At 37.5% G+C, this 21567-nt stretch overlaps 1 protein-coding gene across 1 annotated transcript in view; it reads left to right on the top strand.

Moving 5' to 3' along the window:
• Nucleotides 1-21567, top strand: part of LOC140921536 (leucine-rich repeat-containing protein 42-like) — a 49825-nt gene that overhangs the window by 26540 nt on the left and 1718 nt on the right. The gene's annotated exons all lie outside the window — the stretch shown is intronic.

Raw genomic sequence — 21567 nt, 5'->3', positions numbered from 1 at the left:
TATTACGTGGGAGAATTTAGCCCTTTTAAATAAAACCTAGATCCACCTACATTTCGCGTTTCCTGAAATCTGTTGTGGTTAGGTGTGAATATTGATCTTTGGGAGTTTTCAGTACAAAGAGCCTTTGTTCCAAAGCTTATGAATAGATTAACTTTATCAGAACATTGTGCTTGTCAGTCACTTCTGAACTTTTCAGTTCCAGAAAAAGGTTGTAGATTAGCCCTTCCTGTTGATTGTTCAGTTAATTGTTGCATCTCTCTGCTCTGTTTCGTTACTCAATTCCAAAAAGAGAAAACTCCTCGTCCTCCCATGTCAGTTGTATTATAAATCACAGTAGATTAGTTTGGTTTCTCTCAGTGAAATCTTGTTTCAGCGTGAAATTACTAGAGAGCGGGGCATCCTTGTCAGTACGGATGATCAACTTTAATCTTTAAATGATATAATTGTCTCTAGCGAGCTAATACGGCAATTTAATCTTTATCTTTCCAAAAAGGAATAAAATCCACTCGCAGAAGTGGCTAAAGTCATTTAATTCATCAAAAGTTCTAAATTTTCTTTCGTAAAATGCTGAAAAACAAGTAGCACCTTGTGAAGGTACTACCAAAGAGGTTTCAACAAACGTTTTCGTCAACAGACTCAAAAGTTGGATCCACCTCACAACACTCACTCATTCGATGCAAATTGTCCTTCCTTTTCATTGGACGAGAGCCCACCACGTGACCTACAAATAACTACCTATGATCTGCCCATGCGCAATGTCGTCCAACTGTGCTTAACTGCAAATGATATTCTGCTCATACGTAAATGAAACCACGCTTTTTTCCTTCTTGCCATTGCTCTTGCGTGAAAGTGGCAGTTCTTTTCTCAAATAATTAAAAAAAATTAAAAGACTCGGTCATCGAATGATAAAACAATTATTGGACTCGGTTATCGCGAAAAACCGTGATTTTTCAGTGTCTTGCAGATTAATTATTCGCCTCAGCCTTCGGCTTTGGCAGATAATTGATCTGCTCACCACTGACAAATCACGATATTTTTCTCAACTTCGTCCAATAAGTGTTAAATGTTTTTTCTAGGAATGAAAGTGTTAACGAGGCTCTGTCAGGAAGATACTGCTATTTCAGGTCAATTCTGGCATCATTTTACGTTTCTGGGAAACTGCCCACCTACCCCTCCCCTAAACCAAGACTAACACTTAGTACTTACTTAGGGTTAAATGTGGGCTTAGAGGAGGGGTAGGTAGTTTTTGCTTAGTGCCTTAACCCATACACAAAATGCTCTTGTAGAGTTATGAGGAAGATATCATACAGATTTCATAAGCAATCACTAACCATAACAGTGTTTTTGGTGAGTTTTGCAGGCATTGCATTAGAACTTGAAAAGGTTGGCCCAACTTTTTCGACTTTTAATCCATGTCCATCCTTGCCATCCGTTGCGTCAGACGAAAGGAAACAGTTTCAATGCTTAAATATAGTCTTAAATAACAAAACTGGACCATTATTTCTGAAATTCATTTGATGCGAGAAAAGTTTACACTTTTTAAAAAGGTAGCAAATAGCGCGACATATCCCCTTTCAACACGATGACAATCTTGCATAATCTTACAGAGCATTTTATTCTTGTTTATTCTTATGCTCTGTAAACAATAGTTCTAGTGCTCGATTCTAACGTTGAGGGACCACACATCTTGCTAACTCGGGTGGTCACTGCGTTTATTTCAAGACCCAATTGAAAGACTTATCTGAGCACTGATAATGATTTCCTTTTTTCTGGCGATCTTTATCTCACTGACACCTTACAAAACTCAGGAGAATCGTTCAGTCCACTGACTCCTGTTGAAAAAAATCGTTTTTTTTCCCGATAAGCCTATGTCATTTGACGCAAAAAATAATTATTCTCATTTATTCGGCAGGCTTGCTGAACACCATGATCTCATTTTTTTTATGATTATCGCTGCGAAAGGCCGTCTGTTAACACTCCCGTCGTAGCATTAGCAGTACATAGGATGTTTGTCACATTAACCTAGTTTAATGGCCTTAACTCCTACGCGTCTCTTGTAGCTCGCTGGTAGAGAATCTAGACTACTAGCTAACCAGAGGTCATGTAGGTTCAAACTCCTTTTGGAAGAACTAGAATATTTTTCCTGGTCTTATCTGTCTCTGACTGAATTAAAAAAAAAAAACCATTCTCAGAACGGGAGAAATAGAGGGCAATGTTACCTTATATAAGTCCAAAAAATGATCGACATTTCACATCTCTTTTGAAAACAGTATATTCATAACTAGTGCGTATAGTTGCTGATTATGAGATTTTACTAATTGATCACGGGAGATGCACTTGAGTCTGATAAAATACAGTATATGTTTTTTAATGGGCACTTAGGAAATAAAGGAATTGCTGGACAGACTATCGTTATCAATGAACTTGAGCGGTTAAAAGCCCCATTATCACCAGCGATTCTGATCTGAAACACTATAATATTCGTTTTCTTCAATTAAAGAAGCTGCGATATAAAATAAGTAATTAAATTCAGTTTCGTCTTTCTTAGTGTTTGTGCTCCAAGTAGAAGTCATACGTTGTATGTCTTAGTCATAACTGAAATTGTAGTTTTCACTTTGTTGTTGCGTTTTTTTTTTCTTCTTTATTAAAGGATAGTCGAAATCTATTAAAGAACAGGATTTCAAAAATATCGGTATTAATGAGCAGAATTTAAAAAATGCCTGTCTCTCTTCATGTTTTCCTCACTAAAGTTTCTACAGGTGACGTTATGACCTTTCACAATTTAATAAGATAGAGCAATTAACGTTCATAAGACCCAGGAGCCCGGGCAATCGACCCCTGCTTAACCAAAATTTGTGTCATTTCATAATCACGGTTTATGTTTAACACTATTGATGTCTGCATTAAATGAAATTATCTTCGATATAGTATCTGATTACTCACTAACCGACACATTAGTTTCAAGACTATAGAGTTAGCGGATGTTTGTAGCATATTGTTACATCATTGTCTGACTATTACTTAGTTTGGGGCACTAAATCTTCAATTCGCTGGCGACTATTTTATCGGTTTTTGCAGATCGTATAATGTTCCTGAGTGGATGTGTAACTTAGTCACTTTTTTTAGCATGCAGTAACGAATCGGTAAAATGTTACATTAAAAGTCTGTGCTTAATAAACGAGGTTTAAGTCGAACAGTCCGAGCACTTCAGTATTTCATCTTCATGAATGAAGTCGGACCTTTACAGCAGCACTTCAGATAAGTGCTGCTTCTCGGTAGTTTATATTTGAATGGTTACTTTACAGACTCCGCTGACCTTGTATTGCGTAATAAATAGTGCTGCAGGAACATTTGTCAAAAGCTGTCTTTTGAATGGTAAAACTTATTGGATTTCATTTACAGACACAAAACCTAGAACCACCTTGTACAGCATAATAAACACTGAGAACCACAGGAAAGCCGTAGTACTGCCCAGTTGCTTTCTTTTGATAACCACACTAACGATTTTCTACGTAGACTCAAAAGTTAGGACCAGCTGCCACAAGAAAGTTCTGCTTGAAAATTTTCTTCTTCTATTATTCATCCTCTCTTTTTCATCCCTTAACTCAAAGATTACTCGAAAAGCTCCTTATAGCTCTTTGGTCCTTGAAAAATCAGAGTAGCTGTTCTGTAGCTTATCATGATTTGATTCGTCTCTTGTAACATTTCACCCTCTGCCCTCAGACGTAATAGTTAAAACTACCTTGTACACCTCAATAACCATGCATGTATGATTACTACCTTCAAAGGACTCCAAAATTCGTCTGTTTTTAAAAAGATTAAGAAAAAAAGTTGGAAAACTATACTTTCTGTTGGAAAATTGTGGCAACGCAAATTAAAAGTGATGAAAGTAGAACTTCTTCATTTTCTCTTCATTATAGTCTCGGCACTGTATGATTTTACTCACATGCATCGAAGGTTATATTAGATCTTCGGTACATGTTCAAATTCGTTTCTGGTAATAAGTTTGAAAAGAGTAGAACTTCTTTAGCCAAGTAGATCGACACCTCTTTCCCTACCTTGTAGAAAAAGGACGCTTTTCGGAAATTTCAACCGTCAGAAATGTCTTGTGTAACCAAAGGAGCTCAGACCGGGCACAGGACGTTCGTCTTTCCGACAGAAACTAAATTGAACCTGTACTGCGTTGTTTGGACTTTGAAATCGATGGATGTAAGTTGCTTATGGGCTGATATATTTCTTTTCAGCTCTTTTATTGTTCAAAACAACGGGCAGATATCTGGCCTTGTGACACGCAAAGAATCGCGTGTAAGTCAAGTCTAATTTCCATCCCTGACCCTACGTTTGGAATGTGAATAAATTGCAAAAGGTCGCGCCAAGTTTTAGAATATGAGCTTGTAAAATATAGTAGAAAACCTGGAAGCTTCCTTAAGCTTTATGAACAAATTGAATAATCCGAAGCATATTTAAGTACTTATGGGTTGGAGACGCCCATTTCCGATCCCTTTAGAAATGTCCTTTTATCTTCCAGCGTTTGTCCCCAAAACTTCACAATTTTTAACTTTTTCTAACGTGAATAAATCTTTTTAGATACAATTCTATAACATTTTTTTGCGTGATGTTGCACAAGAAAGAACGCGCGCCCTGCAAACACTAAATACATTATAACGTAATGTTAACGACGGGATTAACTGCCCAATTGCAAACCAACTTTCTCTTTAAGTCACAGACGCAAACGGACGTGCGAAAGTCGTCTCGGAACCAAGGATTAGAGACATTTTGTTCTGAAATTATTTGAGTTCTCACGAACTTCTACAAAACTATACATACACCAGTTCAATATCGTTATCACAAACCCACTAGAGATGTAAAGTCACGTATTTGATCTGTATAAAACACTGGCCAAACAGTGACAAGTCATGTGGAAAGGTAATAACACGGCATTTCGAGGCATATTATTTATATTAACACCCCAAAATTTGGCTAGAAGCTTTTAAACACTTATTTGCTTAGCTAAAGTTTAGTGCCTTTCCGGAGTTATCCGTTGTGGTAAGAAACCAAAAACGCGGATTTGACTTATTTTAGAAAACCACAAAAGGTATTTTTAACTATTTTTCAGCGCACAATTTCCAGAAACGGTCAGTACGAATCGCAAAACGTTTTTTTCTGAAATATTAGAACCACAAGGACTCGACTCTCATTAATTGTCACTTCGTATAATATTTTAAAAGAACATTGCTGCGTTAAGCAGGCATGGCTATGAAACCCGTGTTTATCTTGTGCACTGATTCTTTTCAATGCCTTGTTAGGGAGATTGAATACTATCACTTCTTTCTAAAGGAAGACCAAAAAATAGTACTTCTTAGTTTTCCGGGGTGTATCCTTGGATTCCATCTAGAATACGCTAGGTTGAAGTTTAGCTTCTTTAAAAATTGAATCCCTGGTTATTTCCCACTTCATCTGATGCTCCAAAGTTTTTCTTCTTCCGTCTGTTGTTTTTTGTAAACAACAATGCACGCAAGGATTACTGAGTAAATTCAGAGTTAACAAGCTGTCCGTTTAGGATCATATTTACCCTGATTCATTACAACCTCTAAACAACGCGGTCTTATAAAACAGTTCAGAAAGCTGGCGAGACCTTAAACACTTAAATCTCTTGTTTCTTGATTTTCTTAATGTTGCTTTGTTGTAATCAAATTTTTACCAATCTGTAAACTGTGTCAAAATAGTTCTCGAACCAATATACCGCTCATGTCTTTTAGACTCCCGCTGTGCAATCAATCTCACACTAACAAAGTTATTCCAGCTCTCAAGATTGTTGAAAAGGCCCATGGTACTTCACCGGGTTTACTCTCATGTCCTTTTATGGTTACAAAAGCTCGTCTTCCAAATCTACGTTTCTAGAAAGTTGGTCGACCTCAGTTATCTCTATCAGTTTAGAACTTGTAATATCTTGAGTATTGTTACACATTTCTGAAACTATCGAAAAGTATTTCCTCGTAGTAGTTACTATTTCTCAGGTATCAAAGTCGTGTTAGCGTTAACGACCGTCGATAGATTTCTGTAGTGCGATTACTCGAATAAAAGGCACACTACAAAACGTTTTCCGTGGTTCTGTTTCTATGTATTGGGTCTCTTCCTTCAACTCTCAAACTTAGACACCTGCTATGATTATTATAAAGTTGACCTGGTACTCATATAGTTTTTCCGGATTCTGATATGGTGTTTAATTTAATTAGTAAGGTTCTTGATAGTTGCTAGAAAGTTCGCCATCTTCTACAACATCAGCCGGTAGAACATCTTGAAGGCATGGAAGCCGAATTAAAGCTGCATCAGTGTATGTGGGTTTCTGGGAAACTGCCCACCTACCCCTCCCCTAAGCCAACATTATTTTTGCCCTATGAGAGAAGTAAGCGATAATGTTGGCTTAGGGGAGGGGTAGGTGTGCAGTTTCCCAGAAACCTAAAATGGTCCGTTTTTTATCACCTTGTGCTTTTAGGCAGTTCTAAGGTTGAAACTTTATGGAACACACCTATTCTCGAAAGTCAAATTCAAAGAACACTTTTTGGGGAGTACTTCCTTATTGAAATTGTCTATTATACAGATCAGTAGTCTAGTACATGATAGTCTTTAACTGTAATTTTTAGTCCCTAGAACTTGAGAAATTTATGATTTCAGGATTTGTCAAGTTAACTTGTAAAATCCTAAGAAGCAAGCGTCATGAAAACTACTCAAGAGGTTGACTATTGGATTAAGAAAAAGAAAACTCATAAATAACAATTTATAAAGAAATTACAAAGGAAATTAATGTTTAATTGTGTCTTTATATCTGATATCATACACACGGCTTAACTTAACGTCTTCTCTCAGCTAAAATAACCCAAACTCTAATAAATCAGTTTTTGAAGGTGGTCATTTTCTCATAGTTCGTGTTTTTTTACATCAAATCCTAAACACTCAACTGCTCCTTCTGTTTTAAACCTAATTAGGTTCGAATCAAACTATACATAAAATAATTCAAAATTCTCTCAAAAACTAGAAACTCTTCACATGAGCTCGTATGAAATAAAACTGGGACCGTGTAACTAGATTTGAATACAATCCGTGCGATATGCGTCTAAATAGATGACGTTCGTTTCGTGCTAAGGACAAGTTGAGATCTCAACAAAATCCAAACTTAATCACTGGTAATAGCTTTTTTCACACAAAGTCTGCAGGGTCGTTTCCTTTGTATTGGGCCTCATTTTTGTGCATTTGAACTTGGGTATCCTCACGCATGAAATTAAGGGCCACTCATTTCAAGTACCGTTTAGTACTTGAAACACCCAGCTGTATTGATGCCGTCGAAAATAACTTTTCTTTTTCAGTACTGTTTGTGATCTGTGACTCTTTCTAGAAAGATCTCTGAACGCTCCATGGCCTAAAAATATGTGTTCATGTTGGATTTGCTTCATATTGGCAATGAAGCTTTTAATTAATAATTCAACAGCCAGACTCGTTAGTTTACGCCAGTGGAAATGAAGCCAGAGTATGTGGTATTTTTTGAAGTGATTCTTGTTTGTCTACCCTTTAAAACGTAGCTATTAAATCAAGCAATTAAGCATCACTTCATCTCTTAACAGTTTTGGAATTAGTAGAATTTTTCACGAGAATCTGTAGAAAGCCGCGATATACGGATACTTAAGGTGTTACTGCCCCTTACCCCCTCCCTCCCTCTGGGCAAGCATTGATAAGCGTCGGTCATGACCCCCCAGTTTTTTGCACGATTTCCTAATGACTTCCTGGTACCAATTGGATAGAGTTATTGAGTAGCAACACTTCTTGTCCATATTTTTTGGTCAATGTACGAAGAGCATAAAAGATTGCTTTGTCGCAGGCTCGATTTTTAAATACTAGCTAAAAAAATACCGAGAAAACTGGCTATAAAAGATTGGTATTGCATTCAAAAGTTTTACCCAGACAGTATCAGTGATGGTATATGGGTGAGGTACCAGGACCTCCTCTTAGCTATAGAAAATAACAGACCAAAAACGCTTTTATCTAAACACCATTTATCGTGAACAATTTCAATAAAGCATATAGCGTAGACTGGAGAAGCACTTATTTTCTTAAACTAACCCACTACGAAAGACATTTGGAGGTCCAATGATTTCTTTAACCCCGGCCTAAGTTAGACTTCGTTTGAATAACCGACCCTTAACATTTTTGCATTAAGATACATACATGTTTTGACACCCTCTCGTTCCTTCCTTAAACCATTCACTGTACCGTTTTAATTAAAGCATGCACTTTCCACCCGCTCGCCCCCCTGGCTCTGTCTTCATTTCACACACTTCCCATTTCGTGTAAGTGGACAATTCAGGACCTCCCAACGAGTTTGTAAACAAATGTTGTATTCCGCTAACCGGTATCCTCTATCAAAGTTTGAGGTATCTTATTCAGCACTTGTATTTTATCTTTTTAAACGGGTAATTTATCTTGTCAAGAGCCCTTAAACAACGTGTAACTTGTTATTGACCTTTCAATCCAACTATACATTTAGACAACGGTATTTGTACAAGTTTTCATCCTGTGAAATATTTTAAAACAAACAATGCCATAGAAAGGTAATGTCAAAAAGCTTTGAACGTTCTTACTATCTGTTATTTTCGCAAACGATGCACAAAAAACCGAAGAACCACAACAGAAGAATAAAGACAACCGTGATAGCGACAAAACAAGGATGGTTTTAGTCTTAATAATGATTGGTCGAGGGTGGGACGTCAATCACCATCGTTTTATCCAATCAACTGTAGAGCGCAGCATTAAACCCCAAACAAACGCGCAATTGTTCATGCCATTGAAAAGAAGCCACTCTAAAGATACAGAACAAGTTTCTAGTGAATTCAATCTCCTTCCGTGTATTTTTAAGCGGCCTACTAGACAACCGTGCAGGTTTTTCAACTGCCTTGTATAAACAATTCTGCAAATGATGTCATAAGCAAGTATTGCCTGTAACTAGCCGTTTGTATGTACAAGTTCATATCAACCTTAAGAGCGTCAACCGAATTTCCTAGCTAACGCAAAAACGTTCTTGTTTCCTAGTCCCTTTATCCACTCTTAGAGCCAGTCTTTTGGTAAACCAGGACACTTTATTTACAATCCTAAATGAAAGGTACTTTTTCCCCTTTTGCGTGCAAGCTACAATATGTGTGTGTACGCAAATCATTGCAACATTCACATAGTGACAAGGATAACAGCTACTTTACAATAACTCTTTATAGGGAAAAAAAAACTATTCGATCCACGTCATGCTTAACTTTTTACCTCAAAAGGCAGTGCTCAGAAAGATTCTACGTCAATCATATTTACACTAAAACCTTATGTGCTATCGCTGTATACTTTGTCATTAAAATTTCACTCGTGAAAGGTTGCATGTCAATCTAGATCTTAACCGTTATTTAAACACTTTCAATATCACAGCTCTCCATCTTTAATTGCAAAGGTTTTTTTCACATCTTATATTGTCCCGGGTCCTTCAGATCGATCCAAATTTAGCACTAACTATTAAAGTGTTTAATGTTCCTTAATGTTGAGAGGAAGGTAGGTTGCCATGGAAATCAGTTGATTGGTAATTTTCTCATTTTTCACGTCTTGAAACTTTAATTTTGAGTTGATATTGTAACCTGTATCAAAAGGGAATCGTATTGGCACGAAATTTGCCCAGCGAAGACAGAAAACGACAACAACAACTCAACTAAGTCAGGTCTCCGCAAGTAATTTTATGAAAAGCGAAAAAGAAGTTTTGTTAAAAGGCTCAGCGCCGCTTGGAAAATGCCCTGTTTCTTCCAGCTGATAACTTTTCCATTGCAATTAGCGTCGGTAAAAGTCAACCCTCTGTCGATAAGCAGATCGAAGAGATTTATTCAAGTTAAGTGTTCTTTTGTACAAAGATTCCGCGTTGTAGCAATTTTCAATATCAAACCCCTGAACTATTGTAAAACAACCTTAATAATAATAATGGAGGCTTAATTATTATGAATGGACAATGTTTATGATGACAATATCGCTTATTTCTCGATGTGAGTGGAAGCGATAACTTTAGCAAAGTAATTACTATGACATAACATCCCCGGGACAAACTACAGAAGTGTTAAAACAAAAAAATAATCATTTATACATTAACCCTTCCACCTCCCGCGGCCAATTTCATTTTGTCAAAAAACCGTCGGTGCAAAATTGTCGTTACTAAAGAGCTTTTTGTTTTCTCAGTAGTCGCACCGTAGCTTTCTTTACATACTCAAAAGCTAGAACCACTTTGTGCAGTCACTGTGCAGTGTAATAAATATCATAAACAGGACCACAGAACATGACTGCTCAGTAGCTTTCATTTGAATGGTCACACCGGCTTTAGGTTGTCATCAGCAAAGTCGAACGTTAGTCTAAGTTAGATGGATTCTAGTGGCCAAATTGTTGAGTAATATCACTTGTAGACTGTTCAGTTTGTTAGCTGCATAAAATTTGCAATTTGCACTTGATTTCTCTCTGATCCAAGTGGATTACGAAATATTGGAAATCAAATATTTTTAGTGGGGTGTATTTCGAGGTGCAGATAAAAAAACTTAACCATCGTAGTTATGTAGGCGAGCTACTAAATTTGTATCTAATATAGTCGTCGTTTAAATGTAGTGGCACAATGAAATTAATAATGCTTTGCTAATAAGTAGTGTGGAATTTGGTGACGTTCGTTTTCTTATGGAAGCTATTTCTGGGGTGATTTTGACAAATCATGCTAGATAAGAAGTATTTCAATTATGCCAATCAGAAAAATTATTAGTTGCCTTTATTTATCAGATAACTAAGACTTTTTGTTTTCAGTTTTGAGTTTAGAAAATAGATCTTGGAATTTTTAATATTGTGTCTGTGATCAGTTTTTTTCATATGCTTTGCGTAAGGCCCTCAATTTATATTGCCCTAAACTAAAATAACAAATCTTGATTTAGAGGCTGAAAGAAGTTGCGATTTGGCCAGACGGTTACTCGCGTTTTTGAACGAAGATTCCTTTGTTAAGTTTAAAAGTGAACATCTACGTGCTCTGTAAGTACAGAATAAACTACGCGTAGACGTCTTACGCGTTTTTTGTTTCATTTACTGTAATTTCACTTTACTATTAAGTGGAAACAAGGAGCAAGCTATGCCGCAAATGGCGTCAACTGTTTACACCAGTTTCAATTCCTCAGAACTTTTTCAGTAAACTATCAAAAATTTTAGTAATTCACAGCGTATTGGTAATGCTTAGAATTAAACAGTGAAAGCAGCAACTTTAGCTTTACTAAAATATTTTGCTTACCTTTTGCAAATTTATCTCGCCACTATCCGAGGTGAAGCAATTTCACACGGTTCCGTGCACGACTTATATCTCTCTTAGCGCATAATCGTTAAACAAATTTTTCAAGTGGCCTGAGGAGCTAGCTTACGATAACTACGCCCACGTTTGTTCTTAAATACACACAGTTGGAATGAGCGTAAAGGTCATGTTACACGAGACGATTCGCAACGACGATTTTTAGCGCAACACAGCGTTGCAACATTGTTGCGACATTGTTTGGAATAGTTACAACATTGTTCCAACATTGCAACGCTGTGTTGACCTAAAAATCGTCGTTGCGAATCGTCTCGTGTAACATCACCTTAACATTAGGGAACGTAAGCAAAGGCGTTTTGATCAACGCTCTTAAACCGGAAGTGAGCGCTTTTAATTCTGCCTTGATACCACCAAGTTTATATTTCTAAGTATCTTTACCCTTATAGGAACGATTTGCGCGAAATTTTGGAAAAACTACCGCTCAAAAATGCAGACGGTCAATTTCCATTGGACGTGCGTCGCTCAAAAACACCTTTTGCTAATTAATTAAAGAACAAGGGCCTCTCTAGTCACGAGCTTGGAGACCACTTAGCAACGGCTCCCTGGATGGTAAGCTATCCAAGCGTTCATTCAGATCACAAAGCGCGATCGGGTTAAGCCTTCCTATGTTAATTGAAACTTCTTTTAAGTCTGCTAGTCCAGTCATTTCGGTTAATTCTCAGGGAATGCTTCGCTCGATCGCTCTCAAAGCTTTGCGATCGGAATGAACTCTTGGATGGCTTGAACCGTTGCTAAGTGGCCAAGTGGTATCCTAGCACGTGACCAAATTCTGTAAAGGGCCAATTAAGAGGCCCTAAGCTGCAGGCTTGAGGAAAATTAATTCCCTTTTAAAAGAACGAGCCAAATACCTTACCAATATGTTCTTTTGTTATTCATTAGAATACGGTAGAATCTGGGACCTTGAATGTATTTTTAGCGTTTTATATTGCTGAGTGATTGATGAACTATGTCCCTTGTTTGTTTAATTGACCTTAAAAACTTGGGCGAATTGCTGTAAGCTAGAGGTACTATGTTTTTCAGCAAACTAGACAATATCTTACGAAAATTCAGTTAAATAACTTTCCTTTTAAAAGATAACATCTAAGCACTGATTCCGCATACCCAAAATCGACGATTCGCTAACGTGCATAGTACAATCGATAGCACCGCACAGGAAAGTACTGCTCAGTAGCTTTAATTAGACTGATGGCCTTGGATCTTGCCGACGTTCTAGAGGTTTAGTGGAATCACCGGGTACAGCAGAAGAAACATTTCTACTAAGTGTTGCTCGTCTTTCAGCTAAACGCTAATACACAAGGCAGTCCTGCTTCTTTCTTTCCTAATACTTCTATTGTGAAATTTCTAGTGGCAATTCCACAAACAAAAATAAACGTTCACTGGCCATTAAAATTCTACAGCATGATAAACAAATTTCCGAATATCCCTTTCAGGCCAGGTAAGCCGGGTCCAGTACAAATTAATGTCCCACCATCCACCGAAAAAAACTCTATTTTTGTGCGATGTAGCGTCTACTGGAAGGCAATACATACAGCTGTGACGTAACCATTGTTATTTAGCATCAGTGATCCATGAGATCAATACACTTAACTGTACCTTTACACTTGAATAACTCGAAATAGTTGGTGAATACCTCGTTACGTTGGTTTTTAGAGTTGTTCATACAATAATATCCGGCGAGATATGTTAATCGTATCAACGTCTGCAGGCTGTTTTGGTTGATGGAAACAAATGGGTGGATTCACACGGGGTGTGGCAATTACAAACCAAGTGTACTTGTGTCTGTGTTCAGGTGTGAACGGGTTAAGTAGCCACTTTGTAGTCACAGTAACGCATTTTTTTCAAAGGAGCCGACAACGCCCTTTACGGAAATTCAATTATCCTTACCAGTTTACCTAGGCATTCAGTAAATTGAACATCACACAAACGAAAAAAGTAAAAACACGTAGTTTTTCAATAACGTGATTTTTGTTAAGGTATACTCCTGCGTTAGTTTTCGCTCTTCCTTTTTGTTATTACCAACTTGTGAAAACTTAATTCAGTGTGAAAGAAGTGTTTGAAACCAAAGTTATGAATCTAATTATTAAAAGTCGTCCAAATTCAGCCTCAAACTTCATTTCTTTACAGGTTTACTTAAGGTACAAAATACAGCAGTACTTTACCGTGGTACTGACGTACAAGATGGTACTGTGTCTTCGAGTTTAGAGATGAAATTATATGGTGTGACCATTCAAATGAAATCTACTGAGCGTACTTTCCTGTTGTACTGTTTACTATGCTGTACAAGGTGGTTCTGACTCTTTGGGCCGGTTATTAAAAGGAAGTCTAACGCAAACCGCGGTTTAGGAAATCTTTGGACCTCCAGACCCTAACTTTATTCAGATTAAACCAACTTCTAAGCGGACCCTCGGTTAACTTGCTTGGCATGTTTATTCATTTATGTTGTATAACGAGATCATTATAAATTCTCTCTCTGTCTGGGCATGTGTCGCGGTAAGAGCGAATTTCTTTGAGGATGTTCAGTTTGTTGAACAAGCAGGAACATAAATTTTAAGCTATTTTAAAAATTGAGCCGGTGCGCTAAATTCCGCTCGGAAGAGCAATCTTCGCTATCTGGTGCTGTTAGTTTTCGATAATTGTCCAAATAATACGTCAGGCTTGTTATTATTACTGTTAGTTTGGCCGTTTTCGAGAGTGCGTTTTGTTTCCCGTGATATAATGATGTAGCGATATTCAGTTCATGCTGTAGTAGCTGACTCCACTGTTTCCACTGGAATGCCTGCTTCAAAGATGGTTTGTCCATTCTGCATTTTACATACGAGGAAATACTGTTTTGCTGTTAATGACGGCTCTAACTTTCAAGTCGTAGAATAAGAAAGCTACTGTTTTCGATGCCGTTCAATACTGTTTCAAAGGTGGATCGAACTTTAAAGTCAGTTTTTAATATGCTAGAGATAATTTATTTGGCGCTATTGGTTTATCAATATTGCGCAGAAAGAGTCTTTGTTACTTTAGTCGTTGATTTAATTTTGAGCGCATTGATAGGAAAGGATGAGCGATCTTACTTAACGATGCTGTTTCATTATCATGTACAAGGTAAATGCAAATGCCTACCCTCTCATTGAAAGGAAAAGTATTAAAATCGAGTTAAACGTCTAAGAAATTCGTATTCATTGATTGCTATTGTAAAGCAAGTATATTGCTGCTGTTTTTGCTGTTCAATCTTTTGCACTAGTTTGATGACTCCTAAAGTGCAATCTCATTCAGCTGAAATGCTTTTGATTGATAAATGTGTTTGTTGTTATAATTTGACGCTAGTGCGAAGTGAAATCTGCTCTATTTTTTACCGTGACATAGAAATGACCTTCGCATTTTTGCACAAAAAAAATGAGCAACTAAAAAAAGCCTCAAGTTGATTCATGGCTTCGACGCTTCACATCCCGGCGCAGTTCATATACGATTTACTTCATAAATACCGCGTTCGCTTAGTTTCTTTTGGTCTACATCTTAACTGTAAGGGAACTTTATACTTCTCATACTATAAAGTTATTAAATACGAGTCCAACTAAACGTTTCCAGTCGTCTGCACTCAGTTAATGTGGTCACTCAACTGAAGGCTATTGCCGAACAACTTCATCTGGTGTTGTTTATTTTTGTTATAGGTTTGAATTTTTCCTTCAGGTCGGTTTACGGAATCTAGGGGTATGATCAACGTTTTAACTGAAATACTTCAAGATGATAATTATATTTGGTAATTTCTCGATATTGTGAAAATGAACATTGTAAGATTTTGTTGTTGCGTTAGTTGTTCCTTTTTTTGAGATTAAAATATCCACATCTTTACTAAAGATAGCATTTTCTCTACAAGGCAGGCCTTATATTTTTCAAATCTTTTATTAACTTTTGCCCAGCCTCTTTAAATCAAGGTACTGAGCATTTAGTTCCCCTTATGTTGTTTATTTTTTTATGTACGTTTGTGCCTTGGTTCCTAAGTAGTTTATGACATTCTCTAGTGTAATCAGTTCGCTTAAGTACTGAGAACAGTTCAGTCAGTGTTGTATCTGATGCTATTAGTTTAACTAACGCTGTTGCGTTGGTTATTACGTTGGTTTAATGTTGGATCTTTCTGAGGGTAGAATTCGAGCAGTACGTTACTTTGGTCAAGTTTTCTGTTGTCGCAAGGGCAATCCAACCTTCACCGCTCCCTTGGATAAACGTGACCATTAAATCTGACAGTTTTAACCAAAGATTCTTAGCAGTACTTTTCTAATTGTTACTTATTTATTTATTTATTCATCTACTTACTTATTTTTATTTTACGTGTTGCAGATGAACTTTGTAACATTTTTTGTGTACTCGTTTAAGTTTTGATCTCGTCCCCTTTCGGTAGCGCTCCCGACTTTCAGGCAACTGGAACTTCGCAACAGCCTCACACTCAAATCATCTGCTTCGTTTTCCTTGCTTGGGTTGTCTAGTCGTGTGTACAAGAGCTACTGAGCCGTCTGAGTCTTTGCTAGTTAGTCGCTGTTTGTTCGTTCTAACCTGCTAACCAAGCTAACCATTCCATGTGAAAACTAGTGAGAGTTACTTCCTTGTTGATTTGGTGCTACTCAATCATACTCAAACTCTGACCTAACTTTTGGAGCCTGTGATTTCAGTCCGTTCGTTTTTAAGAGAAAACTACTAATCAGTCAACCAAGTTCTTGCATTTTTTTTTGTTATGCTGCAAGAGGTGGTTCTACCTTTTCGAGTCTGGAGTTTGGAGTTTCTAGAGTCTGGAGTTTTTTTTATAGTTTTAGCATATCAGCTATTGTGCACTGCTCTCTGTCAATTGCTCAACTTTTTTGGTACTTTTTAAGTATGTCACCTTTCAAACACTTTGATTTCAGCCTTTCTTACAAGGTATTGAAAACATACCAGCAGGTGAAGTGTCTATTGCCAGGTCCGCAATGCGTCCAGACGGTTGCTGTTGTAACTTTATCAGGGACTTGTAAGTTCCTTAAGTTGATTGCAGTGGACACGGCCTTTAATACCGTATCTGCGTCGGGAAGATGAAAAAGCTTCATTAAAAATTGATTCTGCGATATTGCAAGTGAATGATCCTCTAAGCTAACTGACACGCAAGAAAGAATTTGAACTATTTCGACAAGAGTTCGCTATGCAATATTCGCGCACAGCAAGCTCAAATTTTTCCTTCTTTTGCTTAAGCTTGGAGCACTATCACGTGTTTCCAATCACCTTGGGTTTTTTTTTTTCATTAATAGCAAAATATCGCAACTTTTCCGCTATTATTAACTCAGAGAAGGCTAAATTTAAATACAAATACTGTAAACTCAGCTGACGTAGACCGTGTACTTTGTTCGTACTTCAAACTTTACGAATAAGGACGTTTTCTTTAGTCAGTGGTTCGTGCAGTTAATGAATTTATTGACAAAACAAATGTTTACTGCAAAATTGTCGCCATATTTCAACCAAAACATAGCCAAATGGCAAGCAGTTGAAAATTCTACCACTGCTTAGTTGAACGCAGAAGTGGTCACTTGAGCTTTAACTTTTTTAAATTGTCTTCCTGTTTCAATATTTAAGGTGACACTGCAAATGACGAAAAAGTTACTAAACATCACCTGATTGAGTATTGTTATTGTTATTATTGTTGTCATGGGGATGGGGAAGGAGGGGTTCGTTGCTATCGTTCATAGACCATAATTTCAACCTTGTTCCTTTTCAAAAAGTATAGTTTTTTCTTCAGAAATTCTCTACCTGAGAAAGAGGGTTTTTACCCTCACTGACACTCTTACGTTCGTTGTAATTATAAACTTTCTTTCTTGATCTTGCCCACTATTAGCTATTTTTCCTTAGTTTGTTTCTCACTCTTGTTTTTCTTGATTTTTATAGTCACAGTGTATTGACTGTCTCCGTATAGTTTTCGTCGCTTTTGAAACAGTATTTTGTTGAAAACTATTGGAGATCAAAGAGCGCTGTGAAACGCCCCGCCTTTCCTTGCCCAAGCACATCAGAAATGCATTGAAGATTAGTTCTTTTATACTTATTCGTGGAGACAACACTTTTCAAGTCTACCTGGTTTTATAATTATTTTTTCCCTAGCTGATAGTTTTACTTCAGTGTTTTTAGTAAATTTTGCCTCCCTTGTCGCTTTTTCAACGGGATAAATGAACTTACGAACATATATACCTACATATAAATTGTGTTGGTTTTTATTATTACTTTATATGTACGAAACACAAAGTCTAACGCAGAAAATTTCAACCGAAATCACCCTACTCTGACTGTGAATCGGAAAGTTCATAGTTACCAAACGCCAAACTACCAAACGCGCAGAAAATCTGAATGTAAAAGTCATTTGAGGGAAAGTAATGTTCATCTAGAATTTATTGTTAAGGAATTTTACAATGTTAAATGACATTTTACTCCTTCATGCTTCGTAGCCCTACTTTGAATTATGAGTGTTTCATCGTAGTACATTAATCAAAGAAATTCCTGCTGCTATTTATTCGTCAAGGAACAATATAGATAAAGAGAATTTGACATGTTTGGATCTCTGGAAATTGATTATTTGGCGAAAGCGAATAGATTAAAAAACGTTGATATGGACCAAGTCGTTTCAGTATCGATGATTGGTTTAAGTACCGTGGCCGGATACTTAACTTTCGGTACGATACACAACCAATCTATGAACCCGAATATTCAGGATAGTTTGCAATTGAGTCGTAGTACAACCAAAACCTAAGGATTTCCCGCCTTTGACCAGTCATCCCAACAGACACACAATCTGGAAAACCAATCCGAATAGTCGTAGCGAATAATAAAATCCAACCTCAAGCGCGGAAAATACACGTGCGCCTCTTCACGTAAACCCGAGCATTAACCTTTGATTGAAATTAGCAGAAGATGTTTTTTTATTTCTTTTTTTTTTTGCGTGGGCTGTTGATCTTGTCATTGAGTGGCTAATTAAGAGTTTCAGTTGGCGGTAACTTCTTTCATCAAAGTGGAAATTTTTGGCGTGAAAATTGCAAAAATATATATATATATATGAAAACTAATGTCTATTTTATCGCAATGTTTGATGACTTAGTTATTTATGACAACCTTGATAGCAGTTGTCACTGCCGTTATTTATATTACTTAGCTCTGCTTTTTACCCTAAAAATCGCATTCCAGTGGGTGGTGCTAGATTCGTAGACTTTACTTGATTGTCAGCTTCATTTTAAACGCCAAAAAGTCAATATTTACACCGTGTACTATACTAACATTGTTTAACCCTTTCACTGCCAAATTTAACCAAAAGCAAATTTCGACCAAATTTCCAAATTTCACCTTGTGAAATTTTGAAAAACAAATGACATCGTGTGAAAGTACAGGCAGACAGCTTTCATTTGAATGGTCACATCATAGGATTTCATCCACAGACTCAAAAGTTAGCGTCACCTTAAAATCTCCATCAAGCAGTCTGGCAGTGAAAGATGAGTTAATGCGTCGACTTTTCACGGCAATGAACTAAACAAGTGGCCCAACTCATCTATTTCGGGCGAACCGATTTTATGAGCTAGTCTGTCCCATTTCCATCCCATGGCAGACGTAAGTTTTTGTCTCGTAAGACCGGTATCTCTCTCTAGCTGGGCGCTCCCTTGAGCGTCTGCCATGTTTTGGTTCCCAAAGAAGTAGTCGGCAGACAATCTCATTTTTGCTTCTCCAAAAGTACAATAGAGTGAATTTGTCAATGCGAAGTGATAATTATAATCTTGTCCATAAATAGACCTTTCCACCGTTTTTTCAACTTTTGACATGTACAACTTAGAGAAAATGCGCCTAAAAACTGATTAGTGAACTTGTTAAGTTTGAAGGTGATACGTCTTAAACGAGCAAAGATATAACTCCTCAAAGTCGCGAAAATTTTCAGACGTTTGTATGGTGCAGGCAAGCTTGTGGCTAGCCTGCGAGCAAGCTCTCCTATTTGGGCGAGTGAAGCGAGTCTCGTGAAAACGCGCGAGCGAGCGGCCTCGGCCCTTCGCTCGCGCGTTCTCGCTAGGCTCGCTTCGCTTGCCCAAATAGAAGAGCTTGCTTGCAGGCAAGCTTGTGGCCCCCACCATACAAACTTCTCTACAATTTCGCGACTTATGAGGGTCAATATCTTCGTTAGCTTTCAACAAATCGCCTTCAGATTTGGCCATCTTACTATTTTAAAGGCGCTGTTTCCAGCAGAGTCGACGGATTTTGCCTAACTTTTCTATGTTAAAAGTTGATAAAAACCGTGGAAAGGTTTATCACAATCAGCGATTTTTAGTTTGTTGCTGGTTATCATTCTTGCTCCAAGAGGCCAGTTATTTTCAGGGTACTCCGGTTTTTCTCCTCTCTAAAAAAAACAACTTTTCTAAGTTTCCATTCGATCCGGAATATGGTAAACGAAGACCGATAGGGCAGGACCTTGAGTCATGCACCGTTTCTACCTATGGGTACGGGTTGGTAAACATAGGCAATCTAGCCTTATTTACGGCTCCTCGTATACGGGTAACTTACCCGTACACGGAAATTGAAACGATGTATCTTAACATCTCTGGTCTATGGATGTGTTAAAGCAAGAGAGAATGAGCTATGGTTAAAGCCAAAATCATATTTGAGCTTGGTGCACAAACGTTTCCAAAACGTACAGAAATTATTTTAAGTTACCCTATTTTCTCGGTTAAAGGCCGCAAATGTAAGTGAAACTAATAAACGCCGGTCCCTTTCAGAAGAATGCGGAGTTCATTCGAGAATCATAAGAAAAAAAACTCTTGCGTTTTTGCGCACCACCAAGACAATTTTTGGTGATTTTACCTCAGGATGGAAACTTTTATCATTCTTTTTGTTTTTCATACGATTTACCGTAATTGTTGTCAGTGATTTTGAAACGAACGCCGCCCTCGAAAAAACGCCCCATCATAAAGCGCAAACAATTTAACTAACGCCGCGGCGTTAAATGGAGTAAACTATTGTGCAATCTTGTTCGAAGCCCAACACTAGTAACCCCGAAATATTGCCTATAGCTTTCTAAAATTAAGTCATTTCATGTTGGCTCTTAAGTAGAAAGAGTGATTATGTTTAATTTAGAACGAGTCGAATTGTGTCAAGTCATTAAAACTCCATTTAGAAAAAATATTGACATGCAATTTCTTTCTTTGATGTTAGTTGCAAAATTACAGCGATTTTACTTGACCCGTGAAACAGTTAATAACAAGTAGGGCAAAATAGGTACGAATAAACAAAAGCAGGCGATAGAATTAGTGCATAATAGTGCGTGTATTCTACTACCTATTTAACGGGTTAAGTAAAATCACTCTAGGAAACAAGAGAGTAAATTAACGTAAGCAGTCAAGGGCTTTTCTAAATTCATACACGTTTCTTTAAATAACATAGAGCGATTTTTGTATGACCTTGAAAAATGTTTTCGGTTAGTGTTCGTTATTTGTTTTCTCAGCCAATGGATGAAAAGATCAACACGTGGACTCTTCGTTTTCCCGCTTAAGAAAACCCTAATATAGTTCGATTGGCCAATCGTGTTGCAGTATGACGTCAAAGCAAAGTATCGATTGATTTCTAGAGAGTTCTTCGGGCATGTAGTTTTATTCACCTGAGCGTTAAAGTTTTCCACACAAGAGTAAGAAGTTAGCAAGTACACACAGTCTACATAATGCTATCTTGAAAATATGCTTCGCTTTGCTCGCTGTTCGTCATTGCGCAAGAGCCAAGATTCTCCAGCTTAATGAGTTTCACATTTTTTCAAAAGTGTGTTGCTTAAGTCCCCTGATACGAAGCAGAGGGTTTTCGAGGATGTTTCACATAAATACTCCTTGGGCAACGATTTATTCACTAACTATTTTTTTATGCTAAAAACAAAAGGTATCACGCAAGGGACCGGTCATTGTTTATAGCCTGGAGGGGGGGGGGGGGCGTAGGATTTTGGGGGGGATCACTTGATTTCTAGGAGAACAAAAGGGGGGAGGGAATCACTGCTGAAAACTTTGGAAGGATTCAGAAGGGGGACCACTCAAATTTGCTTGAAAAATGATGACATCGGGGGGGGGGGGGGGGGGGATCGCGAAAGTCATCAAAAGTTATTATGGGGGATCTCTTCAGTGAAGTAACATTCAAAGGGAATCGGCTAAATTTCACCT

The sequence above is a fragment of the Porites lutea genome, chromosome 12 (assembly GCF_958299795.1).
Source record: "Porites lutea chromosome 12, jaPorLute2.1, whole genome shotgun sequence".
Lineage (NCBI taxonomy): Eukaryota > Metazoa > Cnidaria > Anthozoa > Scleractinia > Poritidae > Porites > Porites lutea.
This window is presented reverse-complemented; position numbering and strand designations above follow the sequence as displayed.